The 22,990-nt window shown below is 41.8% G+C and overlaps 1 long non-coding RNA gene across 5 annotated transcripts in view; it reads left to right on the forward strand.

The window, feature by feature from the left end:
* LOC118152797 (uncharacterized) overlaps positions 1-22,990 on the forward strand; it is a 189,659-nt gene that overhangs the window by 136,754 nt on the left and 29,915 nt on the right. For 2 of the 5 annotated variants that reach the window (XR_008480521.2, XR_004741641.3), the window contains 3 exons: positions 14,511-14,656; positions 16,129-16,403; positions 18,931-19,401. The exons of 1 other annotated variant lie outside the window; for it this stretch is intronic. This is a non-coding gene — a long non-coding RNA (uncharacterized LOC118152797). Of the gene's footprint in view, positions 1-8,598; positions 11,432-14,510; positions 14,657-16,128; positions 16,404-18,930; positions 19,402-22,990 lie in introns of those variants that run through there. 2 more of the 5 variants (XR_004741643.3, XR_008480524.2) reach the window with 2 other exon arrangements.

Genomic DNA, 22,990 nt, shown 5'->3' on the forward strand with positions numbered 1-22,990 from the left:
TATACTTTACTGGGTACTATAAATCCAAATATGCCATTTTGTTTTAATAAAAGAGAAATCTTTCTCGCTTGTAATGTTCAGCCTTCATGCTCCTGCGCTCCCCAGGATCTTCTCAGGACCTCATTTCATCCAGTGTCTGCAGACACGTCACTGCATCATTAAATTAGAAAAGGAGAACCTTTTTCTTGAGTTCAAAATTGTTTCCATTTTGTGGCCTATTGATTTCTTGTATATTTCGTCAGGCTGGCCAGTACAGGAGGTGGGGGTGTGTCCCTCAGGTGGAGGGATCTCCTGCAAATGTGCCAGGGAACCACCGTTTCCCACACTCCTGGCCTCCTCCAAAACAGACATTGAACTTACCCCTAGATCCAATCTCAAAGCATAGAACGTTAAGGGCTCCACTCAAAGCTCGAGTGAAAATACTAAAAGAACAGCAATTTATGCCTATGTGAAGTTTTAAATTTCCAGTACTTCTGTCCCTTGCCTCAGGCCATCTGGAGAGGTGAGATGCTGGGGTCCTTCTCAGACCAACGGCAAGCCTGGTGTCGCCTTCTGGTTGTTTCTGTTAAGAAGGGAAGGAAAGCATAATAGCTATGGTGGCTAAAATTTGCTGAGTGCTTTTGATATGCTGTCGAGCAGCTTTAAGTAGGTCTTCCTAATCACTTCATGTACCAGCCCTGTGAGCTGGTCACAGGCTAATGGATGGGGAACTGGGGCTTCTAGAGGTTAAGTACCTTTGCATCTTAATGGTTTCTGATAACATTTATTTCTACATTTTCTCCTTTCCCCTCATGTCAGTCAGGGTCCCCATGGGAAACCATGGCTCATTCACCTTTAGATAACTCAAGCAGGGGTTATTTTCAAAAGTGCTATTTACTGAGGTGCAGGAGAGCGGAGAGGAGCCACAGAAATGATGCAGATAGTTAGGATTAATAGTGTCAGAGCTGCTACCAACCCCAGGCCCCGATGACAAAGAGTGGAAATGATTACTGGAATGTGGAAGGGAAGGATGGGTAGAGGATACCACCTGGGGAGAGCACTGACCTTCTGTTAGCAAGCAAGCCAGCCTGAGGTGACCTCAGAAGGACAGTAGATACCCTGACCTTGTTCTTTTTACATAAACTATCAAAGAGTTTCAGGAGGTACCTCTAGGGAGGGTAGCCAACTCCTCCTAGCTCATTCAGGACTTTCTCAGCTTGAATACCAAAAAGCCCCATGTCCCAAGAAACTCCTTAGTCTCAGGTAAATCAGAATAGTTGTTTACACTAGCTCTAGGCTTCTGAGCCACGGGGCCGAGGGCTGGGGTGCTGCCCTGGGTACCTGGATAGAGGCATGGTGGACTTGTGGAAGCTGACTTTACCTGTCCATCCACTCCATCATTCGTTCATTAGATCAACAAGTATTTATTGAGCACTTACTATATGCCAGGTACTGGTCTAGCTATTGGGCATTCTGCAGTCCTACCTAGCAGAGAGAGAGGAAGACAGATAATAAACAAGGTCCTACCTAGCAGAGATGAAGGTCCTACCTCGCAGAGATGAAGGTCCTACCTAGCAGAGATGAAGGTCCTACCTAGCAGAGATGAAGGTCCTACCTAGCAGAGATGAAGGTCCTACCTAGCAGAGATGAAGGTCCTACCTAGCAGAGATGAAGGTCCTACCTAGCAGAGATGAAGGTCCTACCTAGCAGAGATGAAGGTCCTACCTAGCAGAGATGAAGGTCCTACCTAGCAGAGATGAAGGTCCTACCTAGCAGAGAGCGAGAAGACAGATAATCAACAAGGAAATATATAAGTATGTGATACAATTTGAAACAGCGATACATGCTATGAGGAAGAAAGTGGGGTTCTCCAGATACAGACTGAAGGCTGCGACTATGTGGACATGTTTGCCTTTGGTCAGGGCAGTCTCTCTGAGGAGATCCCTGCAAGCAGAGCCCCGAATGAGGGGGCCTCCCTCGTCCCAGAATATGGGCTGGCTGTGACTGCGTGTGGGAGCTCATTCGTGCACTCTCATCTTCTGTGGCTTCCCTTCAGCCTCCAAAACTTGTCTCTTCTCTCTGTGCCCTTCTCTCCTTAAATTCCAAAGACAGCATTCCTTTGCTTTACCTTTACCAGAATGAATAGCCTCTGTAAGAGGCAATGTTTGAAGCTGCTACCCATTATTTATATCATTGAGCTAACAGCTAGTCTACAGGCAGTGTGGAGAGAGGTTGGTGGTTCCTCCTGTGGTTGTGGGGAATAATGGTGGATGGAGCCACGAGGGGAGGAAGCGAGAGGAAAGAAGACTTGGGAAGGCCAAGGCTGGAGAAGACAAACTCTCATCTCGAAATTTTGCTGAGGAAGTTTGCAAATTCTTCTCCCTAAAGAGTTCATTGTAGCTTCTGGGTTCTGCCTCTTCTTTGTGAAGCCAGACCCAGGAGACCTAAAAGCATTTTGAGAAGGCTTTCAGTGGAGGGATGAACGCCCGGCGAGGCTGAGAGAGTTAGAGTGCTTTGCCCACAGCCTCCTATGTAATGAGCGTTACTAACCTTTTCCTGGGAGCATTCATACTGGACCCCAATGCTATCATTTCTACCACTCTATATTATGCAAAAAGATAGAGTGAGCTAAACTGAAGCCCAGAGATTCCCAGAAATTTCGTAGTGTTTGTAAGAAAAAAAATATATAACTTCATTCAAAAAAGGGGGAAAAAAAGCCCATGTTTCATCTCAAGATTCCTCTTAGTTCAATAACCATGAAGCCAATACACCGCTATTGAACTTCCTTTGCCTCTGGAATTTAAAGGAACATAAAAAGCACTAATTGATGGCTTGTTCTTAGACCACAGGAAACCACTTGTCATTATCCATTAATAGCTGCTTTTCAAGAATATTTTCCTTGTGTCCCTTAGGAAGAAATAGATGACAAAGGAAAACTAAAAAGCTATTTGCTGCATTCCGGTCAGAGGAGCTAAACTCAACATTCTTGGATAGCCGCATACTTGTACGCGGCATACGTTCATTGTGCTTGCAAATTGTTTGTTTATGGTTCGTTGGTTTTGCTTTGCAACCAAGATTCGTTACAGGAGTACCTAGACTGAGTAGTTCTTCAGGGAGTTGTACTCATGGTAAAGTAAGAACCCACTGTCTACAGGAGTTGGTAATGCCGTGTATGTATATTTCAATGCTTGCAGGAGAGACACAACTTTTAAACTAATGGATTTCCTTTGTTTTTAAACATTTTCTCTTAAAGAACACCAATTCCTGATAAACGAATTTAACATAAAGAAGAAGCTGAGTCTGACAACTTATTCTCAAGTTACTGATGTAAATTGAGGACAAGGTGCCATTCTTGATTTGGAGTTTTCAGCTTCTTGTCAGCCTGTGTTATGACCTTAAGACCTCTATCTAGAGAGAAATTGGCAAAAAAATTCCAGAATACTATTTTTCTAAAGAAAAATCTCTCATAGAACCTCATATTGCCTCCTTATTTCCCCAGTGCTCAGTAGAATGTTTTCTCAGAAGTGGATTTTCAGCCATAATGGCTGTTTTCCTGGGTGAATTAAAGATGTCATATGCCTCCTGTTTCCAAAGAAAGGTGGAATCTAACAGATCACTTAATTTGGGTAGTTTTAGAAATACCCCAATTGGTATTTGAATATCAATATTTTGGTTAGACACCTTAGAACCTTCTGTCTTGGTGGAGGTTATAGGATGGTTAGCACGGTAAAAGTGTACACCTAGGTTTCCTCCCTGACCTAAGAATCTTCAGGAATAGGGCTAGGAGTCTGCATATTTAACGGGATCAGCACTTGAACTGTACGGTCTTCAATCTTGAGAACCTTTGCTTTAAACTAAACCACCACCCATGAGTGAAGTTAGCATATTTTCTTCATCTGAAATCCTGACAAACGGAAAGGATTATACAGGTTTGCTGCCATTCCTGAAGTTCACATCGAAAGTAGAAGGCAGGAGATTGACAACAGGCATGACTGAGAATCTACGTGGCATGTAGGATAGTTTGACACACATTTATTAAGTAACTTTTGTTTTCTTTTTTGTTACACATTAAATGGAAAGTGATATTAAGTAACTTTCCTATAGCCAGCACTGGGCTAGGCAATGGAGTACAGATGAATGAGACATGGTCCTCGCCTGCAAGAAGCTTACACATCATACAGAAGGAAAATAACTCTAGTATAACATGGTGGATGCAAAGCTGGGGTCCTGCACAGGGGTCTTGGAGAAGAAAATGAAGGACATACTTCCAACTTCCTAATCAGGGTACACCTAACATACAGGGAAATGCTTATGTCTTTAAGTTCATGGCTAAATGAATTTTTACATATGTATTCACCCATTTTAACCACCACATTGATCAAGATACAGATCATTTTCAGCACTTTAGAAGGCTCTTTCATGCCCCTCCACCACCAGTAATGCCCCCAAAATGTAGCTGCTCTTCTGACCTCGGTCATCAGGGATTAGTTTGGGCTGTCTTAAAACTTCACGGAAATTGAGTCATCGAGTATGTACTCCTTTTGTCTGGGTTAGTTCATTCAGCATTATGCTGTAATATTTTATCCATTCTGTTCCCGTCTGCAGGCTTCCTTCGTTGTTCTGCAGTCTTCCACCATGTAAATATACTACAATTTATTTATTCTACCACTCACGGTCATTTGGGTTGTTTCCAGTTTGGGGCCATTATGAATAAAGCTAACCGTGGACATGTCTTTGGTGTGCATAAGCACTCACATCGACAGGCTTTATTCCTGTAAGTGAAACTGCTGGCTCACAGTGCTGCACATGTTTATGTTCAGACAAATTTGCCAACAGTTATGCAGAGTGGCGTCGCATTTTCCGCGCTCAGCAGCCGCGTAGAAGGGTCTTGGTTGTTCTGTGTCTTCACCATTTGGTGTCTCAGTCTTTCTAATCTTGGGTCATTTGTGTGTGTGTGTGTGTGTGTGTGTGTGTGTGTGTGTGTATGGTGGGGTGAGGACACTTAAAATGTGCTCTTTTATCAAATTCAAGTAAATAATACAATATTTTTAGGTATAGTCAATCTGATATACTTTAGGTACCCAGAAGGTATTGATCTGATAGCTGAAACTTTGTACCCTTTAACTAACATCTCCCATTTCTCCAATCCCCAGCCCTTTGCAACCAGGAGCTCTCTTTGTTTCTCTGAGTTAGACTTTTTAAGATTCCATGTTTAAGGGAGATCATACAGTATTCATCTTCCTGTGTCTGTCTTAGTTCACCTAGCTTGATGTTCTCCATGCTCATCCATGTTGTCACAGATGGCAGAATTTCTTTCTCTTTATGGCTGAATCATATCTCTGTGTGTGTTGGGGGTGGTAGGAGGGTGTGTGTGTATCACATTTTCTTTTATCCATATGTTCATTGATGACACGTACGTTGTTTCTATCTTGTCTATTGTGAATAATACTGCAATAAACATGGGAGTGCAGACATCTCTTTGATATACTAATTTCATTTTCTTTGGATATATGTTCAGAAGTGGGATGGATGGATTATACAGCAGTTCTATTCTTTAATATTTTGTGGAATCTCCATTATGTTGTCCATAATGGCTTTACCAATTTTAATTCCAACCAATGGTGTACAGGGTTTCCTTTTCTCTACACCCTAGCCACCTTTTCATATACCTGTTTACTATTTCTATGTCTTCTTTAGAAAAATGTCTGTTCAGCTCCTTTGCCCATTTTATAATTAGGTTCTTTCTTTTCCTTCCTCTCTCTCTCTTCTTTCTTTTGCTCTCTTTCTTTCTTTTTCCCTCCCTCCCTCCCTCCCTCCCTCCCTCCCTCCCTCCCTCCCTCCTTCCTTCCTTCCTTCCTTCTTTCCTTCCTTTCCTTTCCATATGAGTTTATAAAACGTATTTTGGATATTAACCCTTTATTAGCTATATGGCTTGCAAATATATTCTCCCATTCTGAAGGTTGCCTTTTCTTTTTCTTGATTGTTTTCTTTGCTGTGAAGCAGCTTTTTATTTTGATATAGTCCCACTTGTTTATTTTTGATTTTGTTGCCTATGCTTTTGGCATCATATTAAAAAATCATTGCCAAGACCAATGTCAGGAAACTTTTTCTTTACATTTTCTTCTAGAAGTTTTATGGTTTTAGATTTTATATTTAGGTCCTAAATCTATTTTGAGTTAATTTTTGTATATTGTAAAAGCCAGGGGCTCAATTTTATTCTACTTTGTATAGGTATCCAGTTTTCTCAACCTCATTTATTGAAAAAAAAAACATCTTTTCCTCATTGTGTACTCTTGGTGCCCTGGTCAAAGATTAGTTGATCATATATGCCTGGGTTTATTTCTGGACTCTTTATTCTGTTCCACTGGCATGCCTGTTTTGTACCAATATCATGCAATTGTGATTACTATAGCTTTGTCAAATAGTTTGAGTTTAGGGAATGAACACAGTCTAACCTATTGGCATGCAGTCCTAACTCTTCTGTCACACATTCCCAGCCTCCTTGACTTTAAAAAAAACCCCATCCTGATGTCAGGGAATTCCTTAGCCTTCTTTACATGAGTTTTCCCTCTATTAAGAGGGAAAATGAATAAATCCTTGTTTTGGATTCCATAAATGCAAGTTGCTTATAAAGTTGAACAATGTACAATCCTTTGTTTTGGATTTCTGTTTCCTTAGCCTGTACTCAAGACCTGGGTGACAACTGTAACCACATGGAGCCATGCCCTCCCTTTTCAGCACTGGACTAAGCTGCCTGCAGCCCTACCCACCCCAAATGCCATCTTTCTCCTCCTCACTGGCTGCCTACTAGGTCCCACCAGCGTGTACTCTTCCCTTGCTGGTTTTTTAACTTTGCTGTAACCACCACTGCTTCTCTTGACAGAGACCCCCTCAAGTGCTCCCAGCGCTATTTTGGCAGTTGGAAGACATTTTCCCTTCTTATAACAGCCAGTTAGGCATGGTCCAGGCTTCCAGTGACAATACTCTTTTGGAGGGTTCCTAATAGGTTGAGGGTTGGAGTCTCCCTTGCCAAGCAACTTGGAATGTGTTTACCCAAGACCAGACTGTAAGATATTTGAGTTACTTGGGACATTCTAAGGAAAATATTTCCTTCTAGAAAAATGGTTGTCATGGCCTTTGAATACTATCCTAAAGTGACATTGCTCTGAGAGTCTCCTACTCATCCCTATTGCCATGTCTGATGGCTTTCTTGGTTTCTGTCATTGTGCTTTCTCCAGCATTGCTGTGGGCTGCAATTCAGCCCAGGCAGAAAAGATGAGTCACACAAGAACCCATCAAAACCAGTTACTGGTATCCATTATTTCCATATGACTGAAATATTTCTTGGCCACTCGTCCTAGAGGGTACCTGCAAATGAAGAGCTGAGATATAGCTCTTCTTACTGAATATCTTTCTTTTGCACATTCATGAGGAAATAAAGTCCCAAGCTCTTTTCTTCTCTTCACTTTTATTTGTATGAGTGGAATTGTGACAAAGCATTGTCTTCTGAAAGGCTAATTTTCTAATGCCAAGCAAGTGGAGTGTTCCGCAGTGCATCTTGGTGCTGGTAGTCGCAGAGAGCCCTGTGCTAAGTGCTCATGGTTTTGCTCATTCTCTCAGTAATCAAACTGGTGTGTCAGATGTGACAAGAGCATCCTACATGGAAGAAAGGACAGCGATTACTTTGCTGAAGGAAAAAAAAATGGACTTGTCTTTTGTGGATCATTTGGGTTCCTGGAAGCTGTGAAACCTCACCTTCCAGTTCATTTCCCTGGATAATAGATGTTTGCTTCCTTTGAAAAAAAAGATAAAAATGCTTTGTTTTCTTTTCTACTGTGGGAAGATGGGATTCCACCCACAACACACTTCTTCATCGCAGAAGTTGATAGTAATGATTAAGTCTGGGAAATATCCCAATCAAACATCACATGCCACCAACCAGCAAGAGCTGAAGGCTTTTGGTCACTTTGTTGGCTACTGCTGGCTCTGAATCTCCCTTATGAGTTGATGTGTAGCCTGTCAGCAGATTTGGGCATTGAGTCTTTTCAAGATCTCCTTAAAATAGATGTTTCTAAAACCCAGGAGACTTTTCCATCTGTCTCCTTTGCAGAATTCATGTTGGGGAGGAGCAAATAATACAGCCTTTCAGAGTCTGAGAATCACATTTTGAATATTCTCTGTTTAATAACACATAGACTTGACTTTCCCAGTGAATTGATCACCTACTGTTCATTTTTTAAGGAAAATCTAATCTTTGGGTTTCTGCTTCATTGGAACCGAAATCATGAAGATGTTGCTCTGCAGGTATTATATTTTGTAAGAGAATTATTGCTTGAGAAGATTTTTAAAAAATTAAGAAAAAATTTTAACTACTTGCAAGTAGAATTTCAGTTTGGTTTGGGGCTCTGCGTTTATAACTTTTGAGTGGATTCTAAAATTAGCCATGCGGTACTCCCAAGATGGGTTGAGAGGGTAAAATAAAGAAAGAAAAGAAAAGAAAATGTTGAAATAGGCTCTTCGTTCTCTTCAGAGCTTTCTGAGTATCCTGGTCACTTTCTAGGCCAACAGTGGTCAAAGGCGATTGGTCCCTGTAGTTTCATATGGAACATTTCCTTTCAGAATGTAATTTCTTTATAATACTGCAAGATACACTGGCATCATTGGCTTGAGAAGACAGCACACTTGAAGGAACTTTGGCTGAAGAATTAATTTCTTTACCCCTTCCTATAGAACGGTAAGTTTATAAACCCCTCTAGCCCAACTCAGCTATTTAATTTTGCCCACCATTATAATTTGAAAATATTTAGTTTAGTTTTCTCTTCAATGAACTCCAAGATCTTGCCAATGTTGGTCTGTTTTATTTAGTTCAATTTTAAGACATATGTAGCTGGCGCAGCTAATTTAACCAGACAAATGAAGTGCTTTTCTTAGAATTGAACACACACTTGAACACACGCTCTAAAATCCGAAGATCTTCTCACTTCCATTCAAAACACAAATAATCAGCCAAGCAAAACGATCCTCTTTAGCCAATTAAGAATCCAAACTCCTGTTATCCAGTAAGTGGAAAGCACACCCAGGACAGAAAACTGGTGGCATTCTTCTCGGGGTGAGCAATAGAACATTTGCCCTGAGTCACCAAGCTGAACTGTGCCTTTCACATCTTGCAAGTCTTGATTACATTGTTTCACTAGTCACAAGAGGCAGTTCCTGAAAATGCTGCCGAGGGGCCTGGCCTTGTGGAATTTGCTCTACCTCTTTGTGGACGTGATAGCCACAATCTAGTGTGGCTTCACCAAGCTAGTCTGCAGCTGGGCTTTGCTATCTGCAGTCGTCTGCACTGTGGTTCTAGAAACCCAAAGGGACTCAGAGAGTACTTCTACACGGAGTGGCTATAGCTTCAGCTGTCCTGGAAAAGTGGGTAGATTCAGACTCTATGCACATGTAGGCAGTGTACTTTATTTCTTCTCTAACTCCGGAAGGTTCCCAGGTCTCTCTGCTTTAGGAACGCACTGAATTTCAGGGCACCGTTTAGCCATTTTGTCCTCTGAGATCTTTTTTTCTTGCAACTTGGGTTCAGTAGAGCTCCCCAGCCGCATTAACTAATGTGTGTATTGTAACCGTTGGTTTATATCTGCCTCTCTTGGTAGAATGTGTTCTTAGTGTCTTGAGCTCTTGATTCAGGGCTTCATGCATAATTTTGCTGAATGAATTATTGCGAGCTTGACAGATGGCCATGCCATGAAGTGTGGGTCTCAGCAGCCTTTTGCCTCATGAAATTAGCCCTTGCCTGGCAGTGGGATGCTAGGCTGCTTGTCCGTGAAGGCTGGCTTAGATATAGTCTCCTCTGAGCCCTGAAACACTGATGCCCTTGAGCAGAAGCACGGAGAGTTTGTTCTTGGAAGCAGCCACAGCCTAAAGTCCTAGGGACAGTCTAGTCAGCTCCTGAGCTCCTGGTCTTTGGTGGCTAACTTTGCACCATCAGTTCAAGGGCAGAGAAGCATCTTCCCCTCTGTGGCAGTGGGGACCAAGTGGGTCTCTGTTCTCTGGATCATTAGGAAAGTGTGAGCATGCATTCTATTTTCAGCTAGCCAGCCTGGAAATCAAAAGATATGTTGATGAAGAGTCAAACTCTGTAAAATATTTTAAGAGATTTATTCTGAGCCAAATACGAGTGACCATGGCCTGTGACACGACCCTCAGGTCCTGAGAACATGTACCCAAGGTGGTTAGAGTACAGCTCGATTTTATAGACTTTAGGGAGGCATGAGACATCAATCACATACATTTAAGGAATACATTGGTTTGTTCCAGAAATGTGGGACAACTTGATGCAGTGGGGGCTTCCAGGCTGCAGGTAAATTTAAACATTTTCTGGTTGATGATTGGTTGAGTTTGTCTAAAGACTTGGGATTGATAGAAAGGAAATGTTCAGGTTAAGATAAAAGACCGTGGAGACCAAGCTTCCTTTGAAGTCTTACAGTGGCTGCCCTTAGAGATAATAGATGCCAAGTGTTTCCTATCCAGATCTTTAAAAAGTGTTTGACTCTTAGGCCATCTCTTTAGGATTGGGAGGGCCTGGACAAAGAAGATCTAGCTATGTTGAGAGAGACTCTTTACAGAGGCAAATTTTCCCTGACAGACGATGGCTTGCAGAGCCATTTCAAGATATGGCAAAGAAACATGTTTGGGGGAAAACATTTTGGTTTTCTTCCTTGTCTTGGAATGTTATACCAGAGTCAGGTTGGAAAAGAAGTCATGACATACAGGTTAAATAAAGCCCATCTGAGGAGAATTTATGGTTTGTAGAGCATGACTCCCCAGAGTCCTTAGATAGGAATTTGGGCAAGATAAAAACAATCAGAGCTTAGTCCTCAGGTGGGAATATTTGTCTTACACTTGGTAATAAATTTCAGAGTGGCCGTGGTGAGGCAATCTGACTAGCTCAGATTTTGAGCTGTGTCCTAACTCAGAGCCACAAAACCATCCTGCTCGCTAACAGACGCTATGTGGTTATAAACACAGATAGACGTCTTTTTATGTAAGGGAATGGGAAGTATGGGGTTGTATTACAAAGGTTTGGATGTAGACAAAAACAACTTTTCTGATTCCCTGAGCTGGAGGGCAGTTTGTCCTTTAAAGCAAGTAGATTCTCATTTCAGCCTTTGTTCAGAGGGAAAGCTACTTCTTTGGGTATCAATTAGGTCAATTTAATTTCTATTTGTTTGACCCACAGCTTAGATTTATTTTCCGTCTTTTGGGATTCCATCATTTATAGCTGAAGCGATAAGCTTAATCTAAAGCCTTGCAAAGTGAGGTCAATGATACTAAGTCCCAAGATTCCTAGTGGGATTGTCTCAGAAACCAACAAGCTTCTGAGACAAGGCTTCGAACTTTTCCCTTAGAAAGACATTTTCTTTTTTTTCTTTAATTTTTTATTGGATTATAGGTTTTGGGGTACATGAGCAGAGCATGCAAGACAGTTGCGTAGGTACACACATGGCAGTGTGCTTTGCTTTTCTTCTCCCCTTCACCCACATTTGTCATTTCTCCCCAGGCTATCCCTCCCCACCTCCCCCTCCCACTGGCCCTCCCCTTTTCCCCCCAATAGACCCCACTGTTTCTATTGAAACCACTTATTTAATCCCTCTATGGCCTCCACTTCTCCATTCATTTGTTTATGCTGTGCACTTATTTAGCTCAGCTGCCTATTCATTTATTCAACAGACATTTGCATAACATGCATCAGTGTCAAACCCAGAAGTTAGCAGATTGAAAAACAAGACAAATCAATGGTCTCAGAATTTCATAACAAATGTCAGAGCCAGGAGAGCATCTAGCATGTCCTGTCTTGGGTTTTAGATCTCTGATATAAAGGCCAAGGTTAGAATTGACTACCCCTCCCCACTTCGTCCTCTCAGTCCTTCCATAAGAGTCATCCTCAGCAAACTGACATAAGAACAGAAAATGAAACACCGCATATTCTCACTTATAGGTGGGTGATGAAAAATGAGAACACATGGACACAGAAAGGGGAGTACTAAACACTGGGGTCTATTGGGGGGAAAAGGGGAGGGCCAGTGGGAGGGGGAGGTGGGGAGGGATAGCTTGGGGAGAAATGCCAAATGTGGGTGAAGGGGAGAAGGAAAGAAAAGCACACTGCCATGTGTGTTCCTACGCAACTGTCTTGCATGCTCTGCTCATGTACCCCAAAACCTAAAATCCAATAAAAAATTAAAAAAAAAAAGAATACTGCTTCTACTTTACGTTTTCTATGTTCATAATTCCTTTTCCGATTATGAAAGTAATCTGTTTATTATATAAACTGAAAAATACAAAAAGTTTTAAAAAAGGGAGAAAGAAAAATTATTCTAAAAGAGTTGCTGTGAACATTTTTATGTAATTTCTCTCTTTTCTGTTGTTTAAAAATCTAGTCAAGAGTATTTCACATAGACCACCTTATTTTCCAGTTTTCACTTCATGTTATAACATAAGCATTTCCTTTTGTTACTCTAAACTATCTACATTATTTTAATGGAGATACATTCTTCATTCTACAGGTGTAACCGTATTCACTTTAGTGATCTCCTTTTGTGTGAGAGTATCTTCTCCCTTGCTTTTGTAAGCTTTTTGCTTATAAGCAATGCTGCCGTAGTGTTTTTGTGGATGGAAGCTTTATACAGTTGAAATTTTTTTTTGAAGGAAGAACTCCCTGGAGTGTAATTATGGATAAAACATGAATGGATGTTCTCAAAACTATTGACTTGGATTGTCAAATTACTTTCATAGGGTTTTTGCTATCTGCATTTCTTATCATGTTGCAGGATGTCTAGTTTAGCTGTGTCCATCCTGAAGGAGGTAGGATGCATGGTTAATAACCCCGGTTCAGAACTAGATTGCTCACTGAAGAGCTTGCTCTGCCACTTACTCCATGATCTCAGATACTTAACTTAATCTCTCTGTGTCTCTGTTCTCCCTTTGAAGATGAGGATAAAAATAGAACTTCCTCACAATGAGAATGAAATGAATTAATATATGTGAGGAGATCAGAATTTGCCTGGCTAATGATGGCCAATGAAAGCAAACAGTGTCCTACACCAGGGTGTGGTGACTTAAATAGTGTCCCCCAAATTTCATGTCCACTGGGAACCTCAGAATGTGACCTTAGTGAAAACAGAGACTTTACACATGTCATCAAGTTAAGAGGTAGTCATACGGAGTCAGGGTGGACCCGATTCCAGTGGCTTGTGTCCCCACAAGAAGAGGAGGGAACACACAGAGATAGAGGAGAAGGCCCTGTGAAGATTGTGAAGATGGAGGCAGAGACTGCAGTTATACTTCCACAATCTGAGGGATGCCTGCAGCCACCAGCAGCTGGAGAGGCAAGGAAGGATTCTCAGAACCACCAGCAGGAGTATGGCCCCACTGCACCTTGATTTCTGACCTCCAGCCTCCAGACCTGTAGGAGAACAAATTCCTGTTGTTTAAAGCCATCGCATTTGTGTAGTTTGTTAGGACAGGGATACACAGGGTAAATCCAAAGTTTCCATCATTAGGGAGTATACCAAGTTATTTACATGAAATTGGCATGTCATAGCTATGAAAGGAAAATAATCAGAGTCCCCAGATTATTAAGCCAAAGGGAAAAGCCAAGCTGGAAACTGCCAAATACCTCCCATTCTATTCCTACGTAACATCGCTACAAAAATAAAAAAGCTACACACCTCCCTCACAATTTGCTCACAAGGAAATTCCTTGTGGATAAAGGACAGAACTCAAAGTCATTCACCTGCTCACATGAGACGAATATAATGAAAGAAAGAATGCGACTGTTTGTCACTTATCTACCTGTGACCTGAAGCCCCTTCCTACTTTAAGTTGTCCTGACTTTCCAGATCAAACCAATGTACATCTTACATATGTTGATTAATGTCTCATGCCTCCCTAAAATGCATCAAATCAACCTTTGCACTGACCACCTTGGGCAGGACTTTCTGAGGCTGTGCCATAGGCGTGCCCTTAATGTTGTCAAAATAAACTTTCTAAGTTGACTGAGATCTGTTTCAGATATTTCGGTTTCACATGGCCAAGCAGAATTGACGTAATTTGAGGTGACTAGGGATTCTAAACAGAGCTGTAGGCCAGCATGGCAGGGTGATCTTCCTGGGTGACATCAGCAAGCTGACAGACCCAGGGCACCTGTCATTCTGCACTCCTCCCCCACCCCTTCTGCTCCAGCCAGGTTCCCAAGAGCTTCTGGATGGATCTTTGTTCTAACTGGCCACTGATAATATGGGCTCATTTCCACGTCCCCTCTGTGCTAGACTGTAATGATGATTGATGCAGGTAGCAAATGGTCTAGAGTCGCCTCACAGCCTTATTATTGCAGATACAATTACCACCAGGCTGAGCTTGCTGCTATAGTATCTGATAATGGACTCTAATTTGTCAGTGGGGTTTGTGCTCCTTTGTTCCCAGACAGAGATCCATTTCTAAACTAGAGAGTAATTCATAAATATTTTTCTCTCCAGGCATGAGGCAAGGCCAGATTTAATTGCACAGTGAAAGGCAGTTCTACCCAGAAGCCACTGCAGGAGGCTGTGCTCTGCTAGGGAAGAGCCTACTCTACTGATCCAGTCTGTTCATTTTGCAGAAAAGCCCCTTGAGGCCCAGAGAGGTAACGTGACTTGTCCTAGGTCACACAGTGAATTATCTAGGTCTTTACGCTCTAACACTGCCTCCCTTGCTCCCTGAGCTGGAGAGTAAAGTAGCGAAGAATCGTGTGTTCTAAGCAGCCCTTTGGACTTGAGCCACGTTGAACTCTGCTTATTTGTATTTTTTTCTTTAGGAATTATATTTTTAAAAATAGTACATTGGTTGTTTCTATTTTGTAATAGTCAGAAGTTCATGGATGAGAATTTGGAAAATATAGAGAAATTTAAGAAAAAATAACCATGAAGAGATGACTTCAAGTTAGCATTTTTTCTTCACTTACAATTATTTTATGTACATGTGCACATTTTTAATTTGTATTTTGGATAAAATCGAGGTCACATTATATGTGCAGTTTTATATTCTGTGTTTTTCCATTTATTGCAGTTTATTTTCTCACATCATTAAATGTCATGTCGTATCTTCAAAAACATGTTTGTATAATATTATATTATACAGATGAAGTTATTTAAACATTTTTTCTATTGTCATTTAAATGGTTTTGTAATTTTGCAATTATAAATAACACCGTTGTGTTATTTAGGCATACATATTTATGATTGTCTCTGATTATTTCTTTATAATAAATACTTACATGTAGAAGTTTATGTCAAAGAGTGTGAATTTTTAAAGAGCCTTAAATAATACATATTGCTAAGTTACATGGTTTTTTATCAGAGTAAAAATTGAATGTTGGAATTGAAGTCAGAAAAACGGCTTGAATCTCAAGTTTACTTTTACTAGCTGTATGACCACAGCCAAATTCTTTTTTTCCCTTCACCTGATGTGTAAACAAATAACAACTACCTTATCAGGTTATTATGAAAATATTAGGTTGGTACAAAAGTAATGTAGAAGTAATTGCAGTTATTGCCATGAAATTAACAGCAAAAACCGCAATTAGTTTTGCACCAATCTAATAAAAGGAAATAAGTATTAAAATGCTTACACAACGACTAAAATTTAGCAGACACTCAGCAAATATTTACTGGTTTTGTTTTGAGCCTTTGCCTTCAGTGAGAAAGAAGCCAAGCACTGGAATTATCTAGAAAAAGGCCAGGGATTTTTATTTTCCAAACAGGTGATTATTGGTGTGGGGAGGACATAGTAAGTTTCTTCTGTCTGCCAGCGTGTTTGTCGATTCAATGGGATACCCAGGTAAAAGCTGCTCTCAGTTACTAATGTAAGAATGAAAACAAAGGCCAGGTTATACTGGCTCAGAGGACAGTCTCTGATTTGGCATTTTGATGATACCAATCTCCTATTGAGACTATTTTGGGAAGTCAAACTGCCATCAGAAAGTTAGGATTTACCTAATGCAACAGCCAACTGCAGACAAGTTTGATGTGGCTGTAAGCTCTCCTTGGAGGAGAAAGAGGAGAGGATGGTGGTGTATGAGACCAGGAAAATGAAACTCTAACACTGTATCTTTCCCAGCATCCTCAGGTTCCCAAAAGCAAACAAGGAGGTTGGGAAGAGGAAACCTGGAGGAAATAAGCTAAAACCAATCAAACACAGGCCTTGAATCAGCTGGACATGGATGCAAATCCAAGCTCTGACCCTCCCGAGCTATGTGACCTTGAGCAAGCCACTAGATCTTGACCTCTCTTGGTTTCCTGCTCCATAAAAGGATGATAATGTTGGCTACTCAGCAATGTTTTCTAATTAGGCTAAAAGGAAATGAATATGAAATAGAAAGTGGCCAATACATGGTAAGCAGGATTACTATTATTTATGTAATATTGGTTAGTCTACTATCTTATTTTCATAATAAAATGGAAACAATAAAAGTAACTTTTCCATGTCTCGATGTTATGAGGATTGTTGACAAAAAGATGCCAAAGTATCACGTCATCTGTGCAGTGCTGCAAAAGAATTGAGATTGGAAGGGAAGGGGCTCAGCCCTGAGCATGGGGGAACAAAGGGTAGCAGCTGCTAGAGGGTCTGGGACCTGGACGTCCTCCTGTGACTCCCTCATTGCCTTAGGTCTGCAGTTCGCTCACCACTTCCTTCAGCATTGCCCTCCAGTCAGTGCTTCCTGAGTGCTAAGATTATTCAAATGTTTAGTGTGACAAAATCATGCACGTCAGGATTTAAGCACCTCCTACAGAGACAGTTTGGGATCATCGATGCTTGTTTCCCAACAAGGTCTGTGGCGTCTGTGGTCTCCTTCCAAGGTGAAGGCCTAATCATAGCAGTCAGGGAACTTTGTGGAGAAGGGCGAGTGGGTGGTGCTTCCACCAACAGGCCCTGAACCTCCAACACCAGAATGGCTTCCTTCTGGCATCTTGCTGGTTACAGATCCATCTGAGAGGATCTGAAATGTCAGGCCCACCCCCGCCTACCTGACACAATGCATCTCTTCTCTCAAAAGTTCACCTTCTGCAGTTGTCATCAGGTATGTATCAGATTGTGGCCAGGGTGGATATTCTATGTGAAGCCAAATACTATTGATGACATGATTTTGAGCCATTTAAGTTAAATGCAGTGAAAGATTTTCATGAACCTGTGGGGTTAGGCAGGATTCCCTACAGAAAGATCAGTACTCTTAAAGCCTTCTTGTGCATTTGACTTACATTTAAGTTCTATGTGATACTCAAGCCAAACCCAAATGAACTCAACTCATTATTATTTGTAGTAGAAACTAGGAATCCTGCATTTTAGACTTTTCATCCTGTGACCCACAGTTTCAAAAGATGCTAACAAAACATAATTTCATCAAAGTTATTGTTGACTTGGGAGAACACAAGGGGAGGGGTAAATGATATTTCACAAGCTCTTCTTTGATGGCTCTATCACTTGCAGAGAGAGATGTGAGATATCTAATGAGAGCTTGCTGTAAAGGTACTGATTGCTGGTGGCAAGAGCCTCCTGGGAGTGGGAATAGAGAGGAGGGACTGCATGGCAAAGAGTGGTAATGAGAAATTAGAACTGAAGGGTTGGCCCCCAAGGAATGAGGGAGAAGAAATCTTGGGTTACTTCTAGGTTTTAACTTAAGTGACTGACTAGGCAACTAGAGGTATGCCCCAGGAGAAGCAAATGTAGAAAAAAGAGTGACTTTGCAGGGGTGATTGAGGGGGCCTGTAAGGAATCATCTAGTCTTGGTGACTGAGTCTTTTCCCCTGGGAAGCAAGGCATGGAGAGAGGTTCGTCCACAATTGTGTACATTTTCTCCAGAATTATAGAGAAGGAAACTAGTAGTCAGAAAAGAGACATTAGGTTCTTCAGCAATGCCAGGGATCAAATGTGAGAGAGAAAAGATTTCTCCTTGACTCATTCATCAGAGTGACAAAATACAGAACAGAAACCAGGGCATGGAGTATGTATCAGTTAGCTATGGCTGCATAGCAAATCACTTTAAAACTCAGTGAGTTAGAACATCAGCCACTTCTTACTTCTCATGAAACCATGGGTTAGCTAATCCATGATTTCCACTAATGAGAACTGGTCTTGGCTGATCTTGGCTGGACTTGTTCTTGCATTTTTGGTTAGCAGGCTGGTTGCCTGGAGCTAGCTGTTCTGGGATGGCTCCAGCTGGGATGACTCAGCTCTGCTTCCATCCTCCAGAAGCTTGATCTCACAACAGATGTGCGGTTGCAAGAGGAAGCAGAAGTGTGCAAGACCTCTTGAGGCTCGGGCTTGCACCTGGCCTGTTGTCATTTCTGCTGAAGAGTAAGTCACAAAGGCCAGCCCAGATTTAAGGGGTAGGGGAGTAAACTCCACCCACCTCTTGATGGGAGGTGCTACAGAGCCACATTACAAAGATGTGAATACGGGGAAAGATAGAAAATTGGGACAGTTTTTAGAAACAATCAACCCCCTTTGAAGTCCTGAGACCAGGAAAGCTGGGAAGAGCAGAGGCTGGGCAGAGGGAATACTGGCACTCAGAGTGGCCTTGTGCAAGGTTCAGTGCAGTGTGATGGGTGTGAAGCAGGTTCTTTTAAAGGGAATGGAACCCACTGGCCACCTGGATGGAAGTGACATAATGTGGAAGTTAAGCTGGCATGATGTTAGAGCAAATTCCTGTCTCCTTTTGCCCTCCAAACACTCGCATTATGGGGACACATCAATTTAGTCAAAAAGACTCATTAAAATCAATGCAACATCTCAGTATTGTGGATCTGTGAACAAGTTTTGAGTCTTTCCTTGAGAGAGTTTGCGAGTATAGAATAAGAGGGTTATTGGCCATTGCAGCAGAGCCTGGAGTTTAAAGCCTCACCTCTATCTCTGTTCTGCCAGGAAGCCCACGTTTCCTATGTGGAGCCAACTGAAACATCATATGCTGTTTGGCGTCTGCACACTGAATGGCTGAACGTGAATCAGCAATGTTGTGCAACTTTCAGAAAAACCAAGGTGTGTCCATGGGAGAACTAACAGGAATGAAGAATTTACCACCCCAAGAGAGGTTCTCATTATTTCCAAATTAGCCAAAACTCACCAGCATGTTCTGTTGACCTCTGGACATCACATAACAGTGTCATAGGAGTTATACGGGGCCCAGGAAATGAAGGTGGGGGTGAAGTCGGAGGAAGAAAAGGTCACAAGGAAAGAGCCAAGGCTTTGAACGAGACTAAAAAGAGAAAGCACAGAAGAGAGACGAACACGATTTTTGGTATAAAAAAGGCATTCATGGTGATGAAATGGGCCCCATCTCCATTGAGGAAAATAAGAGGAGGCGAGGAAGATGAAGCCACAGCACAGAACATGAAGGTTAGATTTAAAGGAAGAACTGTCACTGTTCTTAGGTGTTACTGAATTAGCTCTTCAGGAGCAGGAAGCAGGTTGAGTACTAGAATAAATGCAGCCTGTAGACACTGATGTTGCCGGGTAAGAAGGTTACCTGCAGAGCTACTGCATAAATCACTGTGAAACTTCCTTCATGGGGGTCTTTAAAATGAGATCACTGCTTTGAGGTGAGAGGCTGAGGGAACGATTAACTACCTGCTTGCACTACGTTCAAGGCCTTAACATGGAATAGCCACATGTGTTTGTGGGCCCCTGAGGTTTTTAAACTGTTGTGTTTCCTGTCTTTGCTAATCATTTCTAGTTTTAATAGTAAGGGTTTCCTCTGTTTTGAATGCCAGGAAACAAGTTATTTTCATCCTGGTAGTCACTGGAGCTTTGTAAGATCTTTATTCCTTTGTGGGGTTGGGTAGAGGATGGACACCTAACCGTGAACCTGAGAAACTTGTATGTGGGTTTTTCTGGAGCTCCTCACTGTAATGTGACATTGTCTCCAAAGCCAGCTCCATGCAGCAATTACCATATGGCCTTAGCTGGCCATGTCGGGTGCAGTGTTATTTGGGGCTGTTGACCAGAAGTAGGTCTGACCGAGATGCTTTGCGTTACAAGCAATGGAAGCAAAATCTGACATGAGCAGGAAAGATGGTTCCATCCTCACTTATAAAGCAAACAGGGGCCATGCTTGATAGAGAAAGGGGGAGAAACATGCAGGCCAGTGAGAAAACTGGGAAAGGGTGATGCTCCCACAGTGAACAATGAGCACATAGGTGTCAAGTGACTACAGCCAAGTGTGAGGCTGGGGATGAGTCAGCACAATAGAGGCAAAGGCAATCAAATGTCAACTACTACCCTCTGAGCCATGTGGGCAAAGGAGTCCTAATATTAAGGAGACTGGGAGCAAGCTATTTGGTGTTCTAAGGTGAGGCAGAGAAACCCTGCCTGTGGGCAGGGCCTAGATGACAATGTTGCTTGGGTGTCTGAAGTGAGTGATTCATCAGGGAGCTATAGCTGTTTACAGCTGACCCATGTGTTAAATATTCATCACCCAGAAAAGGGAAATGTGTTCCAGTGCCCCCACGCAAACCAAGGCTTTTCTGTTTGATTAGAAGATAAGTTTAAAAAAAATAAGGCAACACATTTTCTTTCTCTTAAGTTCCCTGGGAATCTTTCAGTAAGTTGAGGTTACTTGCAGGGTTTAAGTAAGTAAAAAAATTCTGTTTATTTGACATCACCTTTTTCAAAGTGTGTGTGTAGGAGGAGGTGGAGATGGGAACAAGGCAGAAGTCATTTCTGATGCAACGGAACTGGGATAACTTTCCCAGAGCACTGCGGTCTCTCATGACTCTCTGGTACTTATGTAGAAACACCTATGGAAGCAATTAAGCCATTTGATGACTGGTCTATCTGGTAGGTCCACAGGGGATTTCATGTATATTAGTAGATCACAGATGGAATACTATTATAAGTGATCATCAAATATAGTCAAGACCAGATGATTGCCTTTTTGGGCTGATCTTAGAAATACAGAGGAAAGTCTACATTCTGTACCTGAAATATTTGTCACTGATGAACTATTCCATTTAGACTACTTCCTCAGTTCCTTTACAATAATTTTTCAGCGATAGACTGGGCATGGTGGCTCATGCCTATAATCCCAGCACTTTGGGAGGCTGAGGCCAGAAGATTGTTTGAACGTAGGAGTTCGAGATCAGTCTGGGCAACATAGTGAGACGCTGTCTCTACAAAAAATAAAAATAAATATACAGCCAATCATGCTGGTACCTGCCTATAGTCCCAGCTACTCGGGAGGACTAAGGGGGGAGGATGGTTTGAGGCAGGGGGGTCGAGGCTGCAGTGAGCTGTGATTACACCATTGTACTCCAGAGCCTTGGTGACAGAGTGGGACCCTGTCTCAAATAAATAATAATAACAATAATAATAATTAGTCAGTGATAATATAAAACATGTATGTATGACTTTGAAGTATGTATATATGTATATATACATAATATTTCTTTGAATTAGATATTGTTAGCTCCAAATGATCTAAGAAAGCTTAAGTTATTGGCTTGGAGTCATACAGATGAGAAGTGGTGGAGGCGAGGTTGTTAATGGAGAATTTCCTAATTCTAAGTTCTCTTACATTTATTCTACACCTTAGCCAAGAAGAAATTTAAAAGAGGCAAGATAAGGGTGCTAAATCAGCAGGTGTTGGAGAATAAAGTTTCCAAGGAGTAAAGGCAGCAAGACCGAAAGGCAGACTTAGCCTCTTTAGCTATTTTTGCCTCCCTCCAAGCTTTGCACAGTGGGCTGGGGACATAACTCTGTTGCTTGGAAGAGTAGGGTTCATCCATTGTACCATTTTACTGAGCCTCTACTTTGCACTAATCCCTGTTCTTATCACTGAGGATAGATTGAGGAGTAAGACACAAAATTTCTTCCTTCATGAAGCTTTGGTTTTGGGGAGGTAAGGGTCACCAAGCCTTATGGCTTAACTTCTTGTGGCTAACTTCTATCAATCAATCATCAGTGCCTTCTTTACTGAATTGTCAAGACTGAATAGTAAAATCATTACAAGGATGGGTTGGAATATACCCACTTTTCCACTCAATTTTCTGTGTGGTAAACGGTGACATAAAAATAACTAACTTGGGCCAGGCGCGGTGGCTCACGCCTGTAATCCCAGCACTTTCGGAGGCCGAGGCGGGCAGACCATGAGGTCAGGAGACCGAGACCATCCTGGCTAACACAGTGAAACCCCATCTCTACTAAAAATACAAAAATTAGCTGGGTGTGGTGGTACATGCCTATAGTCCCAGCTACTTGGGAGGCTGAGGCAGGAGAATCCAGGAAGCTGAGTTTGCTGTGAGCTGAGATTGTGCCACTGCACTCCAGCCTGGGCAACAGAGCGAGAGTGAGACTTCGTCTAAAAAATAAAAAGTTAAAAAAATAAAACCTAATTTGTTGGGAGAATTAAATAGGATTATGTAAGTAATGTGTTCAGCACAGTTCCTGACATACAGTGAGTGCATACCTATCACTGTCATCATATTACTTTAATATATGATGCCCATACCAGTAGCAGCAGGTTTTCCCCAGCCAATGGAGTTGAATTCAGTTGCCAAATTGTCCAAAACAAAGACTAACAGAGAATACCCTTCCTGGTGTGGGATCACTTCAGGCTGCATCTGAGACAGATGAAGCTCTATCGCATTCTCAGCTCATTTGATGTGACAGAGGAAGCAACGTGTTCCGGAGTGACCCGGGAGCTGTGTCCTTGCAGTTTTCTGAAAGCCCTTGTTAGAATGCATATGGCGAATCCCAGCACTTTGGGAGGGATATGCCACATAGGATAAATGTAAGATAACTCGGAATTAGGAAAGTCTCCATTAAAAACCTCACCTCCACCATTTCTCATCCATATGACTCCAAACCACAGCATAGTGGCTCTTGGAGGTTATGAAACTATGAAGTATCTCCTAATTATTCTTTTAAATAAACGTGCCCTATTTCCTTTTTTCCAAGAATACATTAACTGTAGTCATCATGTTATGCA

Source organism: Callithrix jacchus, chromosome 4 (genome assembly GCF_049354715.1).
Source record: "Callithrix jacchus isolate 240 chromosome 4, calJac240_pri, whole genome shotgun sequence".
NCBI lineage: Eukaryota > Metazoa > Chordata > Mammalia > Primates > Cebidae > Callithrix > Callithrix jacchus.